Here is a 22,499-nt window from a genome sequence, read left to right on the forward strand (position 1 = left end):
GTATGTGCTTTGTGAAAGACCTATGAGGTGTCTCGATCTATCTCTATAGATTTTGATGCCTAATATATAAGCAGCTTCTCCAAGGTCTTTCATTGAAAAACTCTTATTCAAGTAGGCCTTGATGCTGTCCAAGAGTTCTATATCATTTCCCATCAAAAGTATGTCATCTACATATAATATGAGAAATGCTACAGAGCTCCCACTCACTTTCTTGTAAACGCAGGCTTCTCCATAAGTCTGTGTAAACCCAAACGCTTTGATCATCTCATCAAAGTGAATGTTCCAACTCCGAGATGCTTGCACCAGCCCATAAATTGAGCGTTGGAGCTTGCACACTTTGTCAGCATTCTTAGGATCGACAAAACCTTCCGGCTGCATCATATACAATTCTTCCTTAAGGAAACCATTAAGGAATGCCGTTTTGACGTCCATTTGCCATATTTCATAATCATAGAATGCGGCAATCGCTAACATGATTCGGACGGACTTCAGCTTCGCTACCGGTGAGAAAGTCTCATCGTAGTCAACCCCTTGAACTTGTCGATAACCTTTAGCGACAAGCCGAGCTTTATAGATGGTCACATTACCATCCGCGTCTGTCTTCTTCTTAAAGATCCATTTATTTTCTATGGCTCGCCGTTCAACGGGCAAATCAGTCAAAGTCCATACTTCGTTTTCATACATGGATCCTATCTCGGATTTCATGGCTTCTAGCCATTTGTCGGAATCCGGGCCCGCCATTGCTTCTTCATAGTTTGAAGGTTCACCGTTGTCTAACAACATGATTTCCAAGACAGGGTTGCCGTACCACTCTGGTGCAGAACGTGTCCTAGTGGACCTTCGAATTTCAGTAGGAGCTTGATCAGAAGTATCTTGATCATTATCATTAACTTCCTCTCTAGTCGGTGCTGGCACCTCAGGAACATTTTCTTGAGTTGCGCCATTTTCCGGCTCAAGAGGTAATACTTCATCAAGCTCTACTTTCCTCCCACTTACTTCTTTCGAGAGAAACTCTTTCTCCAGAAAGAGTCCGTTCTTGGCAACAAAGATCTTGCCTTCGGATCTGAGGTAGAAGGTATACCCAATAGTTTCTTTAGGGTATCCTATGAAGACGCATTTTTCCGACTTGGGTTCGAGCTTTTCAGGTTGAAGTTTCTTGACATAAGCATCGCATCCCCAAACTTTTAGAAACGACAGCTTAGGTTTCTTCCCAAACCATAATTCATACGGTGTCGTCTCAACGGATTTCGACGGAGCCCTATTTAAAGTGAATGCAGCAGTCTCTAAAGCATAGCCCCAAAAAGATAGCGGTAAATCAGTAAGAGACATCATAGACCGCACCATATCCAATAGAGTGCGATTACGACGTTCGGACACACCGTTACGCTGAGGTGTTCCAGGCGGCGTGAGTTGTGAAACTATTCCACATTTTCTTAAGTGTGTGCCAAATTCGTGACTCAAGTATTCTCCTCCACGATCTGATCGTAGAAACTTGATTTTCCTGTCACGTTGATTTTCAACCTCACTCTGAAATTCCTTGAACTTTTCAAAGGTTTCAGACTTGTGTTTCATTAAGTAGATATACCCATATCTACTCAAGTCATCAGTGAGGGTGAGAACATAACGATAGCCACCGCGAGCCTCAACACTCATTGGACCGCACACATCAGTATGTATGATTTCCAATAAGTTGGTTGCTCGCTCCATTGTTCCTGAGAACGGAGTCTTGGTCATCTTACCCATGAGGCATGGTTCACACGTGTCAAATGATTCATAATCAAGAGACTCTAAAAGTCCATCTGCATGGAGCTTCTTCATGTGTTTGACACCTATGTGACCAAGGCGGCAGTGCCACAAGTATGTGGGACTATCATTATCAACCTTACATCTTTTGGTACTCACATTATGAACATGTGTAGTAATACGCTCGAGATTCATTAAGAATAAACCATTTACCATAGGAGCATGACCATAAAACATATCTCTCATATAAATGGAACAACCATTATTCTCAGATTTAAATGAGTAGCCATCTCGAATTAAACGAGATCCCGATACAATGTTCATGCTCAAAGCTGGCACTAAATAACAGTTATTGAGGTTTAAAACTAATCCCGTAGGTAAATGTAGAGGCAGCGTGCCGACGGCGATCACATCAACCTTGGAACCATTCCCGACGCGCATCGTCACCTCGTCCTTCGCCAGTCTCCGTTTATTCCGCAGCTCCTGCTGTGAGTTACAAATATGAGGAACGGCACCGGTATCAAATACCCATGAGTCACTACGAGTACTGGTAAGGTACACATCAATTACATGTATATCAAATATACCTTTGGTGTTGCCGGCCTTCTTATCCGCTAAGTATTTAGGGCAGTTCCGCTTCCAGTGACCTTTCCCTTTGCAATAAAAGCACTCAGTCTCGGGCTTGGGTCCATTCTTTGGCTTCTTCCCGGCAGCTTGCTTGCCGGGCGCGGCAACCTCCTTGCCGTCCTTCTTGAAGTTCTTTTTACCCTTGCCTTTCTTGAACTTAGTGGTTTTATTGACCATCAACACTTGATGTTCCTTCTTGACTTCTACCTCCGCTGATTTCAGCATTGAGAACAACTCAGGAATGGTCTTTTGCATCCCCTGCATGTTGAAGTTCATCACGAAGCTCTTGTAGCTTGGTGGAAGCGACTGGAGGATTCTGTCAATGACCGCATAATCCGGGAGATTAACTCCCAGCTGAGACAAGCGGTTATGTAACCCAGACATAGTGAGTATGTGCTCACTGACAGAACTATTTTCCTCCATCTTACAGCTGAAGAACTTATCGGAGACTTCATATCTCTCGATCCGGGCATGAGCTTGAAAAACCATTTTCAGCTCTTTGAACATCTCATATGCTCCATGTCTCTCAAAACGCTTTTGGAGCCCCGGCTCTAAGCTGTAAAGCATGCCGCACTGAACGAGGGAGTAGTCGTCAACACGTGTCTGCCAAGCGTTCATAATGTCTTGGTTCTGTGGGACGGGAGCTTCACCTAGCGGTGCTTGTAGGACATAATCTTTCTTGGCAGCTATGAGGATGATCCTCAGGTTCCGGACCCAGTCCGTATAGTTGCTGCCATCGTCTTTTAGCTTGGTTTTCTCTAGGAACGCGTTGAAGTTGAGGACTACGTTGGCCATTTGATCTACAAGACATATTGCAAAGATTTTAGACTAAGTTCATGATAATTAATTTCATCTAATCAAATTATTAATGAACTCCAATTATTAATGAACTCCCACTTAGATTAGACATCCCTCTAGTCATCTAAGTATTACATGATCCGAGTTAACTAGACCGTGTCCGATCATCACGTGAGACGGACTAGTCAACGTCGGTGAACATCTTCATGTTGATCGTATCTTCTATACGACTCATGCTCGACCTTTCGGTCTTCTGTGTTCCGAGGCCATGTCTATACACATGCTAGGCTCATCAAGTTAACCCTAAGTGTTTTGCATGTGTAAAACTGTCTTACACCCGTTGTATGTGAACGTAAGGATCCATCACACCCGATCATCACGGCGTGCTTAGAAACGACGAACTTTAGCAACGGTGCACAGTTAGGGGAGAACACTTCTTGATATTGTTATGAGGGATCATCTTATTTACTACCGTCGTTCTAAGTAATCAAGATGCAAAAACATGATAAACATCACATGCAATCAAATAATAAACGTGACATGATATGGCCAATATCACATAGCTCCTTTGATCTCCATCTTGGGGCTCCATGATCATCTTGTCACCGGCTTGACACCATGATCTCCATCATCATGATCTCCATCATCGTGTCTCCATGAAGTTGCTCGCCAACTATTACTTCTACTACTATGGCTAACGCGTTTAGCAATAAAGTAAAGTAATTTACATGGCGTTTCTCAATGACACGCAGGTCATATAAAAGAATAAAGACAACTCCTATGGCTCCTGCCGGTTGTCATACTCATCGACATGCAAGTCGTGATTCCTATTACAATAGCATGAACATCTCATACATCACATATAGATCATTCATCCATTCATCACATTGGCCATATCACATCACAAAGCACTTGCTGCAAAAACAAGTTAGACGTCCTCTAATTGTTGTTGCAAGTTTTATGGGCTGATAGGGTTCTAGCAAGAACGTTTCTTACCTACGTAAAGCCACAACGTGATTTGTCAACTTCTATTTACCCTTCATAAGGACCCTGTTCATCGAATCCGCTCCAACTAAAGTGGGAGAGACAGACACCCGCCAGCCACCTTATGCAACTAGTGCATGTTAGTCGGTGGAACCGGTCTCACGTAAGCGTACGTGTAAGGTTGGTCCGGGCCGCTTCATCCCACAATACCGCTGAAGCAAGAAAAGACTAGTAACGGCAAGAAAGTTGACAAATCTACGCCCACAACTAATTGTGTTCTACTCGCGCAAGAAGAACTACGCATAGACCTAGCTCATGATGCCACTGTTGGGGAACGTTGCAGAAAACAAAAATTTTCCTACTCGTTTCACCAAGATCATCTAGGAGTTCATCTAGCAACGAGTATCGGATGCATCTACATACCTTTGTAGATCGCCACGGAAGCGTTCAAAGAACGGTGATGATGTAGTCGTACTCGACGTGATCCAAATCACCGATGACCAGCGCCGAACGGACGGCACCTCCGCGTTCAACACACGTACGGGACGGGAGACGTCTCCTCCTTCTTGATCCAGCAAGGGGAGGAGAGGTTGATGAAGATCCAGCAGCACGACGGCGTGGTGGTGGATGCAGGGCGTCACAGTAGCAGGGCTTCGCCTATACTACGAAGGGAGAGTAACGGGGAGAGAGGGAGGCGCCAGGGGCTGGGTGAAGTCCCTCCTCTCCCCCACTATATATAGGGGTGCCGGGGGGCGCCGGCCCTAGTAGATGGATCTACTAGGGGCGGCGGCCAAGGGGAGGTTTCCCTCCCCCCCCCCAAGGCACCTAGGGGTGCCTTCCACCACATGGACTCTTCCATGGTGGAACCTAGGCGCATGGGCCTATAGGGGGTGGCGCCCCAGCCCACTATGGGCTGGGTTCCCTCCTATTTCAGCCCATGGGGCCCTCCGGGATAGGTGGCCCCACCCGGTGGACCCCCGGGACCCTTCCGGTGGTCCCGGTACAATACCGATAACCCCGAAACTTGTCCCGATGGAAACAGCACTTCCTATATATAATTCTTTACCTCCGGACCATTCCGGAACTCTGTGACGTCCGGGATCTCATCCGGGACTCCGAACAACTTCGGGTTACCTGCATAATATCTTCACAACCCTAGCGTCACCGAACCTTAAGTGTGTAGACCCTACGGGTTCGGGAGACATGTAGACATGACCGAGACGACTCTCCGGTCAATAACCAACAGTGGGATCTGGATACCCATGTTGGCTCCCACATGCTCCTCGATGATCTCATCGGATGAACCACGATGTCGAGGATTCAAGCAACCCGTATACAATTCCCTTTGTCAATCGGATATGTTACTTGCCCGAGATTCGATCGTCGGTATCCCAATACCTCGTTCAATCTCGTTACCGGCAAGTCACTTTACTCGTACCGTAATGCATGATCCCGTGACCAGACACTTGGTCACTTTGAGCTCATTATGATGATGCATTACCGAGTGGGCCCAGTGATACCTCTCCGTCATACGGAGTGACAAATCCCAGTCTTGATCCATGTCAACCCAACAGACACTTTCGGAGATACCCGTAGTCTACCTTTATAGTCACCCAGTTACGTTGTGACGTTTGGTACCCAAAGCACTCCTACGGTATCCGGGAGTTACACGATCTCATGGTCTAAGGAAAAGATACTTGACATTGGAAAACTCTAGCAAACGAACTATGATCTTGTGCTATGTTTAGGATTGGGTCTTGTCCATCACATCATTCTCCTAATGATGTGATCTCGTTATCAATGACATCCAATGTCCATAGTCAGGAAACCATGACTATCTGTTGATCAACGAGCTAGTCAACTAGAGGCTTACTAGGGACATGTTGGTGTCTATGTTATTCACACATGTATTACGATTTCCGGATAACACAATTATAGCATGAATAAAGACAATTATCCATGAACAAGGAAATATAATAATAATGCTTTTATTATTGCCTCTAGGGCATATTTCCAACAACCTCTCCTATCTTCCACTAAAGCCCACTAAGGCCCATATACCTCCCGGGGGGTTCCGGTAACCTCCCGGTACTCGGTAAAATCCCGATTTCACCCGGAACACTTCCGATATCCAAATATAGGCTTCCAATATATCAATCTTTATGTCTCGACCATTTCGAGACTCCTCGTCATGTCCGTGATCACATCCGGGACTCCGAACAAACTTCGGTACATCGAAACTAAACTCATAATATAACTGTCATCGAACTTAAGCGTGCGGACCCTACGGGTTCGAGAACAATGTAGACATGACCGAGACACGTCTCCGGTCAATAACCAATAGCGGAACCTGGATGCTCATATTGGCTCCTACATATTCTACGAAGATCTTTATCGGTCAGACCGCATAACAACATACGTTGTTCCCTTTGTCATCGGTATGTTACTTGCCCGAGATTCGATCGTCGGTATCTCAATACCTAGTTCAATCTCGTTACCGGCAAGTCTCTTTACTCGTTCGTAATACATCATCTCGCAACTAACTCATTAGTTGTGCTTGCAAGGCTTATGTGATGTGCATTACCGAGAGGGCCCAGAGATACCTCTCCGACAATCGGAGTGACAAATCCTAATCTCGAAATACGCCAACCCAACATGTACCTTTGGAGACACTGTAGAGCTCCTTTATAATCACCCAGTTACGTTGTGACGTTTGGTAGCACACAAAGCGGGAGTTGCATAATCTCATAGTCATAGGAACATGTATAAGTCATGAAGAAAGCAATAGCAACATACTAAACGATCGGGTGCTAAGCTAATGGAATGGGTCATGTCAATAAGATCATTCTCCTAATGATGTGATCCCGTTAATCAAATAACAATGTTATGGTTAGGAAACATAACCATCTTTGATTAACGAGCTAGTCAAGTAGAGGCATACTAGTGACACTTTGTTTGTCTATGTATTCACACATGTATTATGTTTCCGGTTAATACAATTCTAGCATGAATAATAAACATTTATCATGATATAAGGAAATAAATAATAACTTTATTATTGCCTCTAGGGCATATTTCCTTCAATTCATGATGACTGAATAGGTATGACATTTCTGAAGTGTTTATGCTCATTACCATTAACATGAAAAGTGACATTGCCTTTAGTGCAATCAATAACAGCCCCTGCAGTATTCAAAAAGGGTCTTCCAAGAATAATAGACATACTATCGTCTGGGAATATCAAGAATAACAAAGTCCTGTTAAAATAGTAACGTTTGCAACTACAACAGGCACATCCTCACAAATACCGACAGGTATAGCAGTTGATTTATCAGCCATTTGCAAAGATATTTCAGTAGGTGTCAACTTATTCAAATCAAGTCTACGATATAAAGAGAGAGGCATAACACTAACACCGGCTCCAAGATCACATAAAGCAGTTTTAACATAATTTATTTTAATGGAGCATGGTATAGTGGTACTCCTGGATCTCCAAGTTTCTTTGGTATTCCACCCTTAAAAGTGTAATTAGCAAGCATGGTGGAAATTTCAGCTTCCGGTATCTTTCTTTTATTAGTAACAATTTCTTTCATGTACTTAGCATAAGGATTCATTTTGAGCATATCAGTTAATCGCATACGCAAAAAGATAGGTCTAATCATTTCAGCAAAGCGCTCAAAATCCTCATCATCCTTTTTCTTGGATGGTTTGGAGGAAAAGGCATGGGTTTCTGAACCCAAGGCTTCTTTTTTTACCTGTTTCCTAGCAACAAAGTCTCTTTTATCATAACGTTGATTCTTTGATTGTGGGTTATCAAGATCAACAGCAGGTTCAATTCTATATCATTATCATTACTAGGTTGAGCATCAACATGAACATTATCATTTAATTATCAGTTCTGTTTCATTCATTACCAGATTGTGTTTCAGCATCAGAAATAGGAATATCATTTGGATTCTCAGGTGTTCAACAATAGGTTCACTAGAAGCATGCAAAGTCCTATCATTTTTCTTTTTCTTCCTTTTAGAAGGACTAGGTGCATCTATATTATTTCTCTGAGAATCTTGCTCAATTCTCTTAGGGTGGCCTTCAGGATACAAAGGTTCCTGAGTCATTTTACAGTTCTAGTAGCCACTCTAACAGCATTATCTATTCTTACTATTCAATTCATTGAGCAAATCATTTTGAGCTTTAAGTACTTGTTCTACTTGAGTGGTAACCATAGAAGCATGTTTACTAATAAGTTTAAGTTCACCTTTAACATTAGCCATATAATCACCCAAGTGTTCAAGCATATCAGCACTGCGTTTTAATTCTCTACCAAAATAAGCATTGAAGTCTTCTTGCTTAACCATAAATTTATCAAACTCATCTAAGCATGGGCTAGCAAACTTAGTAAATGGGATTTCAGCTTTATCATATCTATAGAGAGAATTTACCTTTACTACCTGTGTCGGGTTATCAAGACCATGAGTTTCTTCAATAGGTGATGGATTAATATATTTCTTCAACAGGCGGTAAATTAAGACCATGTATTTCTTCAATAGGAGGTAAATTCTTAACATCTTCAGCTTTAATACCTTTTTCTAGATTTCTTTGCCTCTTGCATATCTTCAGGACTGAGAAATAGAATACCCCTCTTCTTCGGAGTTGGTTTAGGAATAGGCTCAGGAGGTGTCCAATTATTTTCATTTGTCAACATATTATTCAATAGAATTTCAGCTTCATCCGGTGTTCTTTCCCTGAAAACAGAACCAACACAACTATCCAGGTAATCTCTGGAAGCATCGGTTAGTCCATTATAAAAGATATCAAGTATTTCATTTTTCTTAAGAGGATGATCAGGCAAAGCATTAAGTAACTTGGAAGCCTCCCCCAAGCTTGTGGGAGACTCTCTTCTTCAATTTGCACAAAATTATATATTTCCCTTAAAGCAGCTTGTTTCTTATGAGCGGGGAAATATTTAGCAGAGAAGTAATAAATCATATCCTGGGGACTACGCACACAACCAGGATCAAGAGAATTAAACCATGTCTTAGCATCACCCTTTAATGAGAACGGAAAATTTAGGATATAGTAGTAGCGAGTTTTCTCATCATTGTATGCTACCTCTTGAGCACTGCGTTGGATTTCTTGAAGAGGAAAGGATGATGCAGCAAAGTAGCGTAAGTATTTCCCTCAGTTTTTGAGAACCAAGGTATCAATCCAGTAGGAGGTCTACGCGCGAGTCCCTAGTACCTGCACAAAACAAATAACTCTCGCAACCAACGCGATAAGGGGTTGTCAATCCCTTCACGGTCACTTACGAGAGTGAGATCTGATAGATATGATAGGATAATATTTTTGGTATTTTTGTGATAAAGATGCAAAGTAAAAAAAAGCAAAGGAAATAACTAAGTATTGGAAGATTAATATGATGAAGATAGACCCGGGGGCCATAGGTTTCACTAGTGGCTTCTCTCAAGAGCATAAGTATTTTACGGTGGGTGAACGAATTACTATTGAGCAATTGACAGAATTGAGCATAGTTATGAGAATATCTAGGTATGATCATGTATATAGGCATCACGTCCGAGACAAGTAGACCGACTCCTGCCTGCATCTACTACTATTACTCCACTCATCGACCGCTATCCAGCATGCATCTAGAGTATTAAGTTAAGAAAACAGAGTAACGCCTTAAGCAAGATGACATGATGTAGAGGGATAAACTCATGCAATATGATATAAACCCATCTTGTTATCCTCGATGGCAACAATACAATACGTGCCTTGCTGCCCCTCTGTCACTGGGAAAGGACACCGCAAGATTGAACCCAAAGCTAAGCACTTCTCCCATTGCAAGAAAGATCAATCTAGTAGGTCAAACCAAACTGATAATTCGAAGAGACTTGCAAAGATAACCAATCATACAGAAAAGAATTCAGAGAAGATTCAAATATTGTTCATAGATAATCTTGATCATAAACCCACAATTCATCGGTCTCAACAAACACACCGCAAAAAGAAGATTACATCGAATAGATCTCCACAAGAGAGGGGGAGAACATTGTATTGAGATCCAAAAAGAGAGAAGAAGCCATCTAGCTAATAACTATGGACCCGAAGGTCTGACGTAAACTACTCACACTTCATCGAAGGGGCTATGGTGTTGATGTAGAACCCCTCCGTGATGGATGCCCCCTCCGGTGGAGCTCCGGAATAGGCCCCAAGATGGGATCTTGTGGATACAGAAAGTCACGACGGTGGAATTAGGGTTTTCGCTCCGTATCTGACTGTTTGGGGGTACGTAGGTATATATAGGAGGAAGGAGTATGTCGGTGGCGCAACAGGGGGCCCACGAGGGTGGAAGGCGCGCCTGGGGGTAGGCGCGCCCCCTACCTCGTGGCCTCCTCCTTTATTTCTTGACGTAGGGTCCAAGTCTCCTTGATCATGTTCGGTGAGAAAATCACGTTCCCGATGGTTTCATTCCGTTTGGACTCCATTTGATATTCCTTTTCTTCGAAACCCTAAAATAGGCAAAAAAAACAGCAATTCTGGGCTGGGTCTCCGGTTAATAGGTTAGTTCCAAAAATAATATAAAAGTGGATAATAAAGCCCAATAATGTCCAAAATAGTAAATAATATAGCATGGAGCAATCAAAAATTATAGATACGTTGGAGACGTATCAAGCATCCCCAAGCTTAATTCCTGCTCGTCCTCGAGTAGGTAAATGATAAAAACAGAATTTTTGATGCGGAATGCTACTTGGCATAATTTTAATGTAATTCTTCTTAATTGTGGTATGAATATTCAGATCCGAAAGATTCAAGATAAAAGTTCATATTGACATAAAAATAATAATACTTCAAGCATACTAACTAAGCAACTATGTCTTCTCAAAATAACATGGCCAAAGAAAGTTCATCCCTACAAAATCATATAGTTTAGTCATGCTCCATTTTCGTCACACAAGAATGCTGTCATCATGCACAACCCTGATGACAAGCCAAGCAATTGTTTCATACTTTAGTAATCTCAAACCTATAAACTTTCACGCAATATATGAGCGCGAGCCATGGACATAGCACTATGGGTGGAATAGAATATGATGATGGGGGTTATGTGGAGAAGACAAAAAAGAAGAAAGTCTCACATCAATGAGGCTAATCAATGGGCTATGGAGATGCCCATCGATTGATGTTAATACAAGGAGAAGGGATTCCCATGCAACGGATGCACTAGAGCTATAAATGTATGAAATCTCAACAAAAGAAACTAAGTGGGTGTGCATCCAACTTGCTTGCTCACGAAGACCTAGGGCACTTGAGGAGGCCCATTGTTGGAACATACAAGCCAAGTTCTATAATGAAAAATTCCCACTAGTATATGAAAGTGACAAAACAAGAGACTCTCTATCATGATGATTATGGTGCTACTTTGAAGCACAAGTGTGGCAAAGGATAGTAGCATTGTCCCTTCTCTCTCTATTTTTTTGCCTTCTCTTCTTTTTTTATGGCCTTTCTCTCCCTTTTTTTAATTCCTCACTTGGGACAATGCTCTAGAAAATGATGATCATCACACTTCTATTTATTTACAACTCATTGATTACAACTCGATGCTAGAACAAAAGATGACTCTATATGAATGCCTCCGGAGGTGTACCGGGATATGCAATGAACCAAGAGTGACATGTATGAAAGAATTATGAACGGTGGCTTTGCCAAAAATACTGTCAACTACATGATCATGCTAAGCAATATGACAATGATGAATGTGTCATGATAAACAGAACGGTGGAAAGTTGCATGGCAATATATCTCGGAATGGCTATGGAAATGCCATAATAGGTAGGTATGGTGGATGTTTTTAGGAAGATATAAGGAGGTTTATGTGTGAAAGAGCGTATCATATCACGGGGTTTGGATGCACCGGCGAAGTTTGCACCAACTCTCAATGTGAGAAAGGGCAATGCACGATACCGAAGAGGCTAGCAATGATGGAAGGGTGAGAGTGCGTATAATCCATGGACTCAACATTAGTCATAAAGAACTCACATACTTATTGCAAAAATCTACAAGTCATAAAAAACCAAGCACTACGTGCATGCTCCTAGGGGGACAGATTGGTAGGAAAAGACCATCGCTCGTCCTCGACCGCCACTCATAAGGAGGAAAATCAAAGAACACCTCATGTTTCAAATTTGTTACATAACGTTTACCATATGTGCATGCTACAGGACTTGCAAACTTCAACACAGCATTTCTCAAATTCAAAAGTACTCAACTAGCACGACTTTGATATTATTACCTCCATATCTCAAAACAATCGTCAAGTATCAAACTTCTCTTAGTATTCAAAACACTCATAAGAATTTTTTTACTAATCTTGAATACCTAGCATATTAGGATTATTTAAGAAAATTACCATGCTATTTAAGACTCTCAAAATAATCTAAGTGAAGCATGAGAGATCAATAGTTTCTATAAAACAAATCCACCACCGTGCTCTAAAAGATATAAGTGAAGTACTAGAGCAAAACTATATAACTCAAAAGGTATAAGTGAAGCACATAGAGTATTCTAACAAATTCCAAATCATGTATGGCTCTCTTAAAAGGTGTGTACAGCAAGTATGATTGTGGTAAACTAAAAAGCAAAGACTCAAATCATACAAGACGCTCCAAGCAAAACACATATCATGTGGTGAGTAAAAATATAGCTCCAAGTAAAGTTACCGATGGTAGTAGACGAAAGAGGGGATGCCTTCCGGGGCATCCCCAAGCTTTGGATTTTAGGTGTCCTTAGATTATCTTGGGGGTGCCATGGGCATCCCCAAGATTAGCCTCTTGCCACTCCTTGTTCTATAATCCATCAAATCTTTACCCAAAACTTGAAAACTTCACAACACAAAACTTAAAGTAGAAAATCTCGTGAGCTCCGTTAGCGAAAGAAAACAAAAGACCACTTCAAGGTACTGTAATGAACTCATTATTTATTTATATTGGTGTTAAACCTACTGTATTCCAACTTCTCTATGGTTTATAAACTATTTTACTAGCCATAGATTCATCAAAATAAGCAAACAACACACGAAAAACAGAATCTGTCCAAAACAGAACAATCTGTAGTAATCTGTAACTAAAGCAAGATCTGGAACCCCACAAATTCTAAAATAAATTTCTGGACGTGAGTAATTTATATATTAATCATCTGCAAAAATAATTAACTAAATATCACTTTCCAAATAAAAATGGCAGCAGTTCTCGTGAGCGCTAAAGTTTCTGTTTTTTACAGCAAGATATCAAGACTTTCCCCAAGTCTTCCCAACGGTTCTACTTGGAACAAACACTAATTAAACACAAAAAACACAACCTAAACAGAGGCTAGATAAATTATTTATTACTAAACAGGAGCAAAAAGCAAGGAATAAAAATAAAATTGGGTTGCCTCCCAACAAGCGCTATCGTTTAACGCCCCTAGCTAGGTATAAAAAGCAAGGATAGATCTAGGTATTGCCATCTTTGGTAGGCAATACATAAGTGGATCTCATAATAGATTCATAAGGTAATTTAATTTTCTTTCTAGGAAAGTTTTCCATGCCTTTTCCTTAACGGAAATTGGAATCTAATATTTCCTTCCTTCATATCAATAATTGCACCAATTGTTCTAAGGAAATGTCTACCAAGGATAATAGGACATGAAGGATTGCAATCTATGTCAAGAACAATAAAATCTACGGGCACATAATTCCTATTTGCGACAATAAGAACATCATTGATTCTTCCCATTGGTTTCTTAATAGTGGAATCCGCAAGGTGCAAGTTTAAAGAGCAATCATCAAAATCACGGAAACCTAACAAATCACACAAAGTCTTTGGAATCGTGGAAACACTAGCACCCAAATCACATAAAGCATAGAACTCATGATCTTTAATCTTAATTTTAATAGTTGGTTCCCACTCATCATAAATTTTTCTAGGGATAGAAACTTCCAACTCAAGTTTTTCTTCATAAGATTGCATCAAGGCATCAACGATATGTTTAGTAAACGCTTTATTTTGACTATAAGCATGAGGAAAATTTAGCACAGATTGCAACAAGGAAATACAATCAATCAAAGAGCAATGTTCATAATTAAATTCCTTGAAATCCAAAATAGTGGGTTTAGAAACATCTAGGGTTTTAATTTCTTCAGTCCCACTTTCATCAAATTTAGCATCAAGATCTAAAAACTCCGAATTTTTGGAACGCCTTCTAGGTAAAGGTGGATCATATTCAGTCCCATCATTATCAAGATTCATATTGAAAAACAAAGATTTAATAGGGGACACATCAATAACTTTTAGATCTTCATCTTTATTTTCATAGGAACTAGAAGAACACGCTCTTATAAAGGCATCTTTCTTAGCACGCATCCTAGCGGTTCTTTCTTTGCACTCATCAATGGAAATTCTCATGGCTTTGAGAGACTCATTGATATCACGCTTAGGAGGAATAGATCTAAGTTTCAAAGAATCAACATCAAGAGAAATTCTATCAACGTTCCTAGCAAACTCATCAATCTTAAGCAATTTTTCTTCAAATAAAGCATTGAAATTCTTTTGTGAAGTAATAAGTTCTTTAATATTAGATTCAAAATGAGAGGGCATCTTATTATAATTTCCATAAGAATTGTTGTAGGAATTATCATAATTATTAGAGGGATTACTAGGATAAGGCCTAGGATTAAAATTTCCTCTATACGCGTTGTTACCAAAATTATTCCTACCAACAAAATTTACATCCATAGATTCATTATTATTCTCAATCAAAGTAGACAAGGTCATATCATTAGGATCAGAAGAAACACTTTTACTAGCAAATAATTTCATAAGTTCATCCATCTTTCCACTCCAAATATTAATTTCTTCTATCGCATGCACCTTTTTATTAGTAGATCTTTCAGTATGCCATGGAGAATAATTGACCATAATATTATCTAGGAGTTTAGCAGCTTCTCCTAAAGTGATTTCCATAAAAGTGCCTCCCGCGGCCGAATCTAAAAGATTTCTAGAAGCAAAATTCAATCCGGCATAAAAAATTTGTATAATCATCCACAAATTCAAACCATGAGTAGGGCAATTACGTATCATTAATTTCATCCTCTCCCAAGCTTGTCCAACATGTTCATGATCAATTTGTTTAAAATTCATAATATCGTTTCTAAGGGAGATGATCTTAGCGGGAGGAAAATACTTAGAGATAAAAGCTTCTTTGCACTTGTTGCAAGAATCAATACTATTTTTAGGCAAAGACGAAAACCAAGCTTTAGCACGATCTCTAAGCGAAAAAGGAAATAGCTTCAACTTAACAATATCGTTGTCCACATATTTCTTCTTTTGCATATCACAGAAATCAACGAATCTATTTAGATGGGTAGCGGCATCTTCACTAGGAAGGCCGGAAAACGGATCTTTCATGACAAGATTCAGCAAAGCGGCATTAATTTCACAAGATTCAGCATCGGTAAGAGGAGCAATCGGAGTGCTAATAAAATCATTGTTATTGGTATCGATAAAGTCACACAATTTAGTGTTATCTTGAGCCATCGTGACAAACAAGCAATCCAACACACAAGCAAACAAAAAGCAAGCGGGCAAAAAGAGGCAAAAAGAGAAAGAGAGGGAGGATAGAGAGAGAGAGCGAATAAAATGGCAATGGTGAAGTGGGGGAGAGGAAAACGAGAGGCAAATGGCAAATAATGTAATGCGGGAGATAAGGGTTGTGAAGAGTACTTGGTATGTTGATTTTTTGCATAGACTCGCCGGCAAGGGTGACAGAAATCTTCTTGCGACCTCTTGAGCGCTGCATTGGATTTCCTTGAAGAGGAAAGGATGATGCAGCAAAGTAGCGTAAGTATTTCCCTCAGTTTTTGAGAACCAAGGTATCAATCCAATAGGAGGCTACGCACGAGTCCCTCGTACCTGCACAAAACAAATAACTCCTCGCAACCAACGCGATAAGGGGTTGCCAATCCCATCACGATCACTTACGAGAGTGAGATCTGATAGATATGATAAGATAACATTTTTGGTATTTTTGTGATAAAGATGCAAAGTAAAATAAAAGCAAAGTAAAAAAGCAAAGGAAATAACTAAATATTGAAATATTAATATGATGAAGATAGACCCGAGGGCCATAGGTTTCACTAGTGGCTTCTCTCAAGAGCATAAGTATTTTACGATGGGTGAACGAATTACTGTTGAGCAATTGACAGAATTGAGCATAGTTATGAGAATATCTAGGTATGATCAGGTATATAGGCATCACGTCCGAGACCAGTAGACCAACTCCTGCCTGCATCTACTACTATTACTCCACTCATCGACCGCTATCCAGCATGCATCTAGAGTATTAAGTTAATGAAAACAGACTAACGCCTTAAGCAAGATGACATGATGTAGAGGGATAAGTTCATGCAATATGATAAAAACCCCATCTTGTTATCCTCGATGGCAACAATACAATACGTGCCTTGCTGCCCCTACTATCACTGGGAAAGGACACCACAAGATTGAACCCAAAGCTAAGCACTTCTCCCATTGCAAGAAAGATCAATCTAGTAGGTCAAACCAAATTGATAATTCGAAGAGACTTGCAAAGATAACCAATCATACATAAAAGAATTCAGAGAAGATTCAAATATTGTTCATAGATAATCTTGATCATAAACCCACAATTCATCAGTCTCAACAAACACACCGCAAAAAGAAGATTACATCGAATAGATCTCCACAAGAGAGGGGGAGAACATTGTATTGAGATCCAAAAAGAGAGAAGAAGCCATCTAGCTAATAACTATGGACCCGAAGGTCTGACGTAAACTACTCACACTTCATCGGAGGGGCTATGGTGTTGATGTAGAAGCCCTCCGTGATGGATGCCCCCTCCGGTGGAGCTCCGGAACAGGCCCCAAGATGGGATCTCGTGGATACAGAAAGTCACGGCTATGGAATTAGGGTTTTGGCTCCGTATCTGATCGTTTGGGGGTATGTAGGTATATATAGGAGGAAGGAGTATGTCGGTGGCGCAACAGGGGGCCCACGAGGGTGGAGGGCGCGCCTGGGGGGTAGGTGCGCCCCCTACCTCGTGGCCTCCTCCTTTATTTCTTGACGTAGGGTCCAAGTCTCCTGGATCATGTTCGGTGAGAAAATCACGTTCCCGAAGGTTTCATTCCGTTTGGACTCCGTTTGATATTCATTTTCTTCGAAACCCTAAAATAGGCAAAAAAACAACAATTCTGGGCTGGGTCTCCGGTTAATAGGTTAGTCCCAAAAATAATATAAAAGTGGATAATAAAGCCCAATAATGTCCAAAACAGTAGATAATATAGCATGGAGCAATCAAAAATTATAGATACGTTGGAGACGTATCAGTAAACAGGGTAGCTATATCATTTAATTTAGTAAGATGTGCCACAACAGTTTCAGATTCATAGCCATAGAAAGGATCAAATTCAACCAAAGTAATTAACTCAGGATCAACAGAGAAATCATAATCCTTATCAGTAATAAAGATAGGTGAAGTAGCATAAGTAGGATCATATTTCATTCTAGAATTTAGAGATTTTTCTTTCAGCTTAGCTAATAATTTCTTAAGATCACTTCTATCATTGCAAGCAAGAAAATCTCTAGCAGTATCTTCATCCATAACATAACCCTCAGGAACAACAGGCAATTCATATCTAGGGGGAGAATCTTCATCAGCACTTTCATCAATATTATCAATTTCAGTAATTTCATTCTCTCTAGCCCTAGCAAGTTGTTCATCAAGAAATTCACCAAGTGGTACAGTAGTATCAAGCATGGAAGTAGTTTCATAATAAGTATCATGCAAAGCAGAAGTGGCATCATCAATAACATGCGACATATCAGAATAAATAGCAGGTGTAGGTGTCGCAAGCTTACTCAAAACAGAAGGTGAATCAAGTGCAGAGCTAGATGGCAATTCCTTACCTCCCCTCGTAGTTGAGGGATAAATCTTGGTTCTTGGATCTTTCAAGTTCTTCATAGTGATAAACAGATATAAATCAAAAGTGACTCAAAGAATAGAGCTATGCTCCCCGGCAACAGCGCCAGAAAATAGTCTTGATAACCCACAAGCATAGGGGATCGCAACAGTTTTCGAGGGTAGAGTATTCAACCCAAATTTATTGATTCGACACAAGGGGAGGCAAAGAATATTCTCAAGTACTAGCAGCTAAGTTGTCAATTCAACCACACCTGGAAACTTAATATCTGCAGCAAAGTGTTTAGTAGCAAAGTAATATGATAGTAGTGGTAACGGTAGTAAAAGGTAACTGTAGCAAAAGTAATATTTTTGGTGTTCTGTAGTGATTGTAACAATAGCAACGGAAAAGTAAATAAGCGAAGAACACTATATGGAAAGCTCGTAGGCAATGGATAAGTGATGGAGAATTATGCCGGATGCGATCGATCATGTAACAGTCATAACATAGGGTGACACAGAACTAGCTCCAGTTCATCAATGTAATGTAGGCATGTATTCTGAATATAGTCATACGTGCTTATGGAAAAGAACTTGCATGACATCTTTTGTCCTACCCTCCCGTGGCGGCGGGGTCCTATTGGAAACTAAGGGATATTAAGGCCTCCTTTTAATGGAGTACCGGACCAAAGCATTAACACATAGTGAATGCATGAACTCCTCAAACTACGGTCATCACCGGTAAGTATCCCGATTATTGTCACTTCGGGGTTAATGGATCATAACACATAATAGGTGACTATAGACTTGCAAGATAGGATCAAGAACTCTCATATATTGATGAAAACATAATAGGTTCAGATCTGAAATCATGGCACTCTGGCCCTAGTGACAAGCATTAAGCATAGCAAAGTCATAGCAACATCAATCTCAGAACATAGTGGATACTAGGGATCAAACCCTAACAAAACTAACTCGATTACATGATAAATCTCATCCAACCCATCACCGTCCAGCAAGCCTACAATGGAATTACTCACGCACGGAGGTGAGCATCATGAAATTGGTGATGGAGGAAGGTTGATGATGACGATGGCGACGGATTCCCCTCTCCGGAGCCCCGAACAGACTCTAGATCAGCCCTACCGAGAGAGTTTAGTGCTTGGCGGCGGCTCCATATCGTAAAACGCGATGAATCCTTCTCTCCTAATTTTTTCTCCCCGGAAACGAATATATGGAGTTGGAGTTGAGGTCGGTGGAGCTCCAGGGGGCCCACGAGGCAGGGGGTGCACCCAGGGAGGCAGGCGCGCCCCCACCCTCGTGGCTAGGGTGTGGGCCCCTGGCCTTGATTCTTTGCTAGTATTTTTTATTATTTCCAAAAATAATCTCCGTGGAGTTGCAGGTCATTCCGAGAACTCCTGTGCTTGCTACCTTACGTTCCACTGTATCGGCTAGTGTAGTAAAGGGAGAACTACTGCAATTGTGCCTGGTTTACCCGGATGAGCACCTCAGTAGAGAAAGCCGAAAACTGACTGTCATGATGCGGCGAGAGCCGGTCAGCTCTTCGGAGGTCTCAAATCCTTAGAGATTTTTTTCGCGTTACGCGAGGGATCGGTACTTACCCGATCAGGTGTTTACAGCATCCTAGTTTGGATACTAGGGGTTGCGCCTATATTTTTATTGTCAAACTCCTATGGCTAAGTGAGGGTGTTAAAACCGCATGGTCCGATTGTCTGGTTCGTCGCGCTAAACACCTCCTTCAAGGACCAAACAATTGGATCAAGACTGTTTAGATTACATCCCGAACACCCCCGTACTACCTATGTGGGGGCAGAAGCCGACGACTAAACAACTCTTAGATTTCATACAACACGGGTGCACATGAGGTAATTTTTTTTAAAACAACAAACATTTTATTGCATAACGACTTTGTTTCATCATACAAGGCAGAGACAACATGAATGTATTCATCCAAAAATAATGTCTTGCGCACATTATGTCGCCACAATACGAGACACCTCCAGGACGTCTTCAAAATACCGCTCGGGCATGCGGTGCTCCTTGCGCTCTGGCGGTCCCCCGGTCGTAAGATTGACGGTGTCCATCTTCGCCCACCACACCTTGACGCGGGCAAAGGCCATGGGCGCGCCCTCGATGCAGACCGACCGCTTGACGACGTCCAGCCGAGGACATGCATTCACCAGCCGCTTCACGAGCCCGAAGTAGCTGCCGGATATAGCTTCGGCAGGCCACAGCCGGATTATTACATCCTTCATAGCTAGTTCTGCCACCCTATGCAGCTCGACCAGCTGTTTTAGCTGATTGCTAAAGGGCACTGGATGTTCTGGCGTAAGATATTGCGACCAGAACAGCTTCTCCGTAGAGCTCCCTTCTTCGGCTCGGAAGAACTCTGCAGCGTCAGACACACTACACGGCAGATCCGCAAACGCCCCTAGAGAACTCCTAATCCGGGTTAGTAAGAGATACTTCTTCTTCACATATTTGCTTTGCATACTAAACACCTTCCCCGCCGTGATTTTCTTGGCCTCCTGGATCTCCTGGAGGGCGCCCTAGGCCTCAATCCGGGCCTCTTCCGCGCTTTGGCGGGCCACAGCGAGTTCGGTCTCTCGAGCCGAAATGTCGCGCTCCAAGGTTTCGCATTTCTTCACCGCATCCTGGAGCCCTTGCTGGTCCTCATCAAGCCGGGCCTCGTGCTTCTCACGAGCGGCTTTTTCCTTGGCAGCTTTTTCCTCGGCCTGGGCCAGGGCCTGTTTAAGGACCTCGACCTCGGTCGCCGCTCCTACACATATCATGGCACTACGGTCAATACGCATCATTTATTCTTTTCGAATATATAGCAAGTCATTACATACCTTGATTGTCTTCCAGCTGCTTCCTCGCTTGGTCGAGCTCCTACTTGGCTCGCTCCAGTCTCTGCTTTAGTCCGGAGACTTCGGCAGTGTGTGAGGTCGCAGCCAGCAACGACGCCTGCTTATTCATATAAGACATATTTAGTTTCCTGCGAAAATAAATTGATCCTCTGTCCGGCTCTTCTTTCCGAACACCGGACAGTGTCTCAGGGGCTATTGTCTATATTGGGATTTTCTATTTTGCGTCGCCTACCTCAAAACCTGTCAGCAGGCTGCTGCAGGCTTCGATTAGTCCGCTCTTGACGGACTGAACCCTCTCAATCACCGTACCCGTAAGGATACGGTGTTCATCCACAATGGAAGCGCCGCGTAGCGCTTCCAGCAGATTATCCGATGCCTCTGGTTGGACAGACGTCACCGGCGGCATAGGCACACCCCCTTCTTTCGAAGGAGGTTTCTCACCGGATTCCGGAGCCATATAGGTCTCCGGACTTGTATTCGGCTGGGGGCCGAACTGAGCAAAGCCCCCATCCTCAGTCACCATGGGGTCTGCTCCCCCATGTGTCTGGCAGCCGAGGCTTCGCCCTCTGGCGCCACCCTGGCGGCCTCCTGAACCTCTCCCTGGCCGGGGAAGGTCCTTTTTTGGACAACACCTCATCGTCGCCCTTGGCCGTAGGAGAGTGAGCGGCCGGCGGTGACCCGCTGGCCATCGCCTTCGAATGCAACGAACCTCTTGATGAGGATCACAGGGAGCTGTCGTGGGCCGGACTGCAATGTCATAAATTAACATATTATATTATGAAGCAAGAGAGGCTGGATGCATGGACATATGTGGGTTTCTAGTACTTACAACGTGGCCAGAGGCTTGTTTCGGGGGCGTCGCTCCGGGCTGCTGTCGATGTCTCACGTGGAGTTATCCGCAGGGGGACCCTTCCCCCTCTTGGGCTCCTCCGCCTCCAGATTTGTGGAGGCCGCCCTCTTCTTCCTCCCCCCATCAAGGGGAGAGGTATTTTCTTCCTCCTCCTCGTCATCGTCTTCGGCGGCGGAGGAGAGAGTCTTGTCTTCGGACAACACGTCTGAAGCTCCCTTGCGGCGTAGGCCACTCCGGACCCCCTTGGCCTTCTTCTTGGCCTTCTTCTCCGGTGCCTTATAGGGCGCAGGCACCAGCATCTTCACCCGGAGCGGGATGACTGGTTCTTTGGGCGGCGGAGCCAGATAGTGAATCCGCTCCACCCTCTCCGTCCATACCTGAAAAAACAATAATAATAAAGTTTAGATATCCTCCTTGAAACAAGCAAGTCGAGGATGCGCCTTGAGACGTGAAAGACTTACCGCATTGCATGATGGGTAATATCGTGCCCGCGGTCCGAGTCCATGGCTGGTGGCGTCTCGTTGCCTTTGAATAGCAACTTCCAGGCATCTTCATGAGTGGTTCCGAAGAGCCTTTCCAAGGTTTGGTGCTTCTTCGGATCAAATTCCCATAAGGGGCAGGTTCGGCTTTGGCATGGG

Source organism: Triticum urartu, chromosome 3, assembly GCF_003073215.2.
Source record: "Triticum urartu cultivar G1812 chromosome 3, Tu2.1, whole genome shotgun sequence".
Lineage (NCBI taxonomy): Eukaryota > Viridiplantae > Streptophyta > Magnoliopsida > Poales > Poaceae > Triticum > Triticum urartu.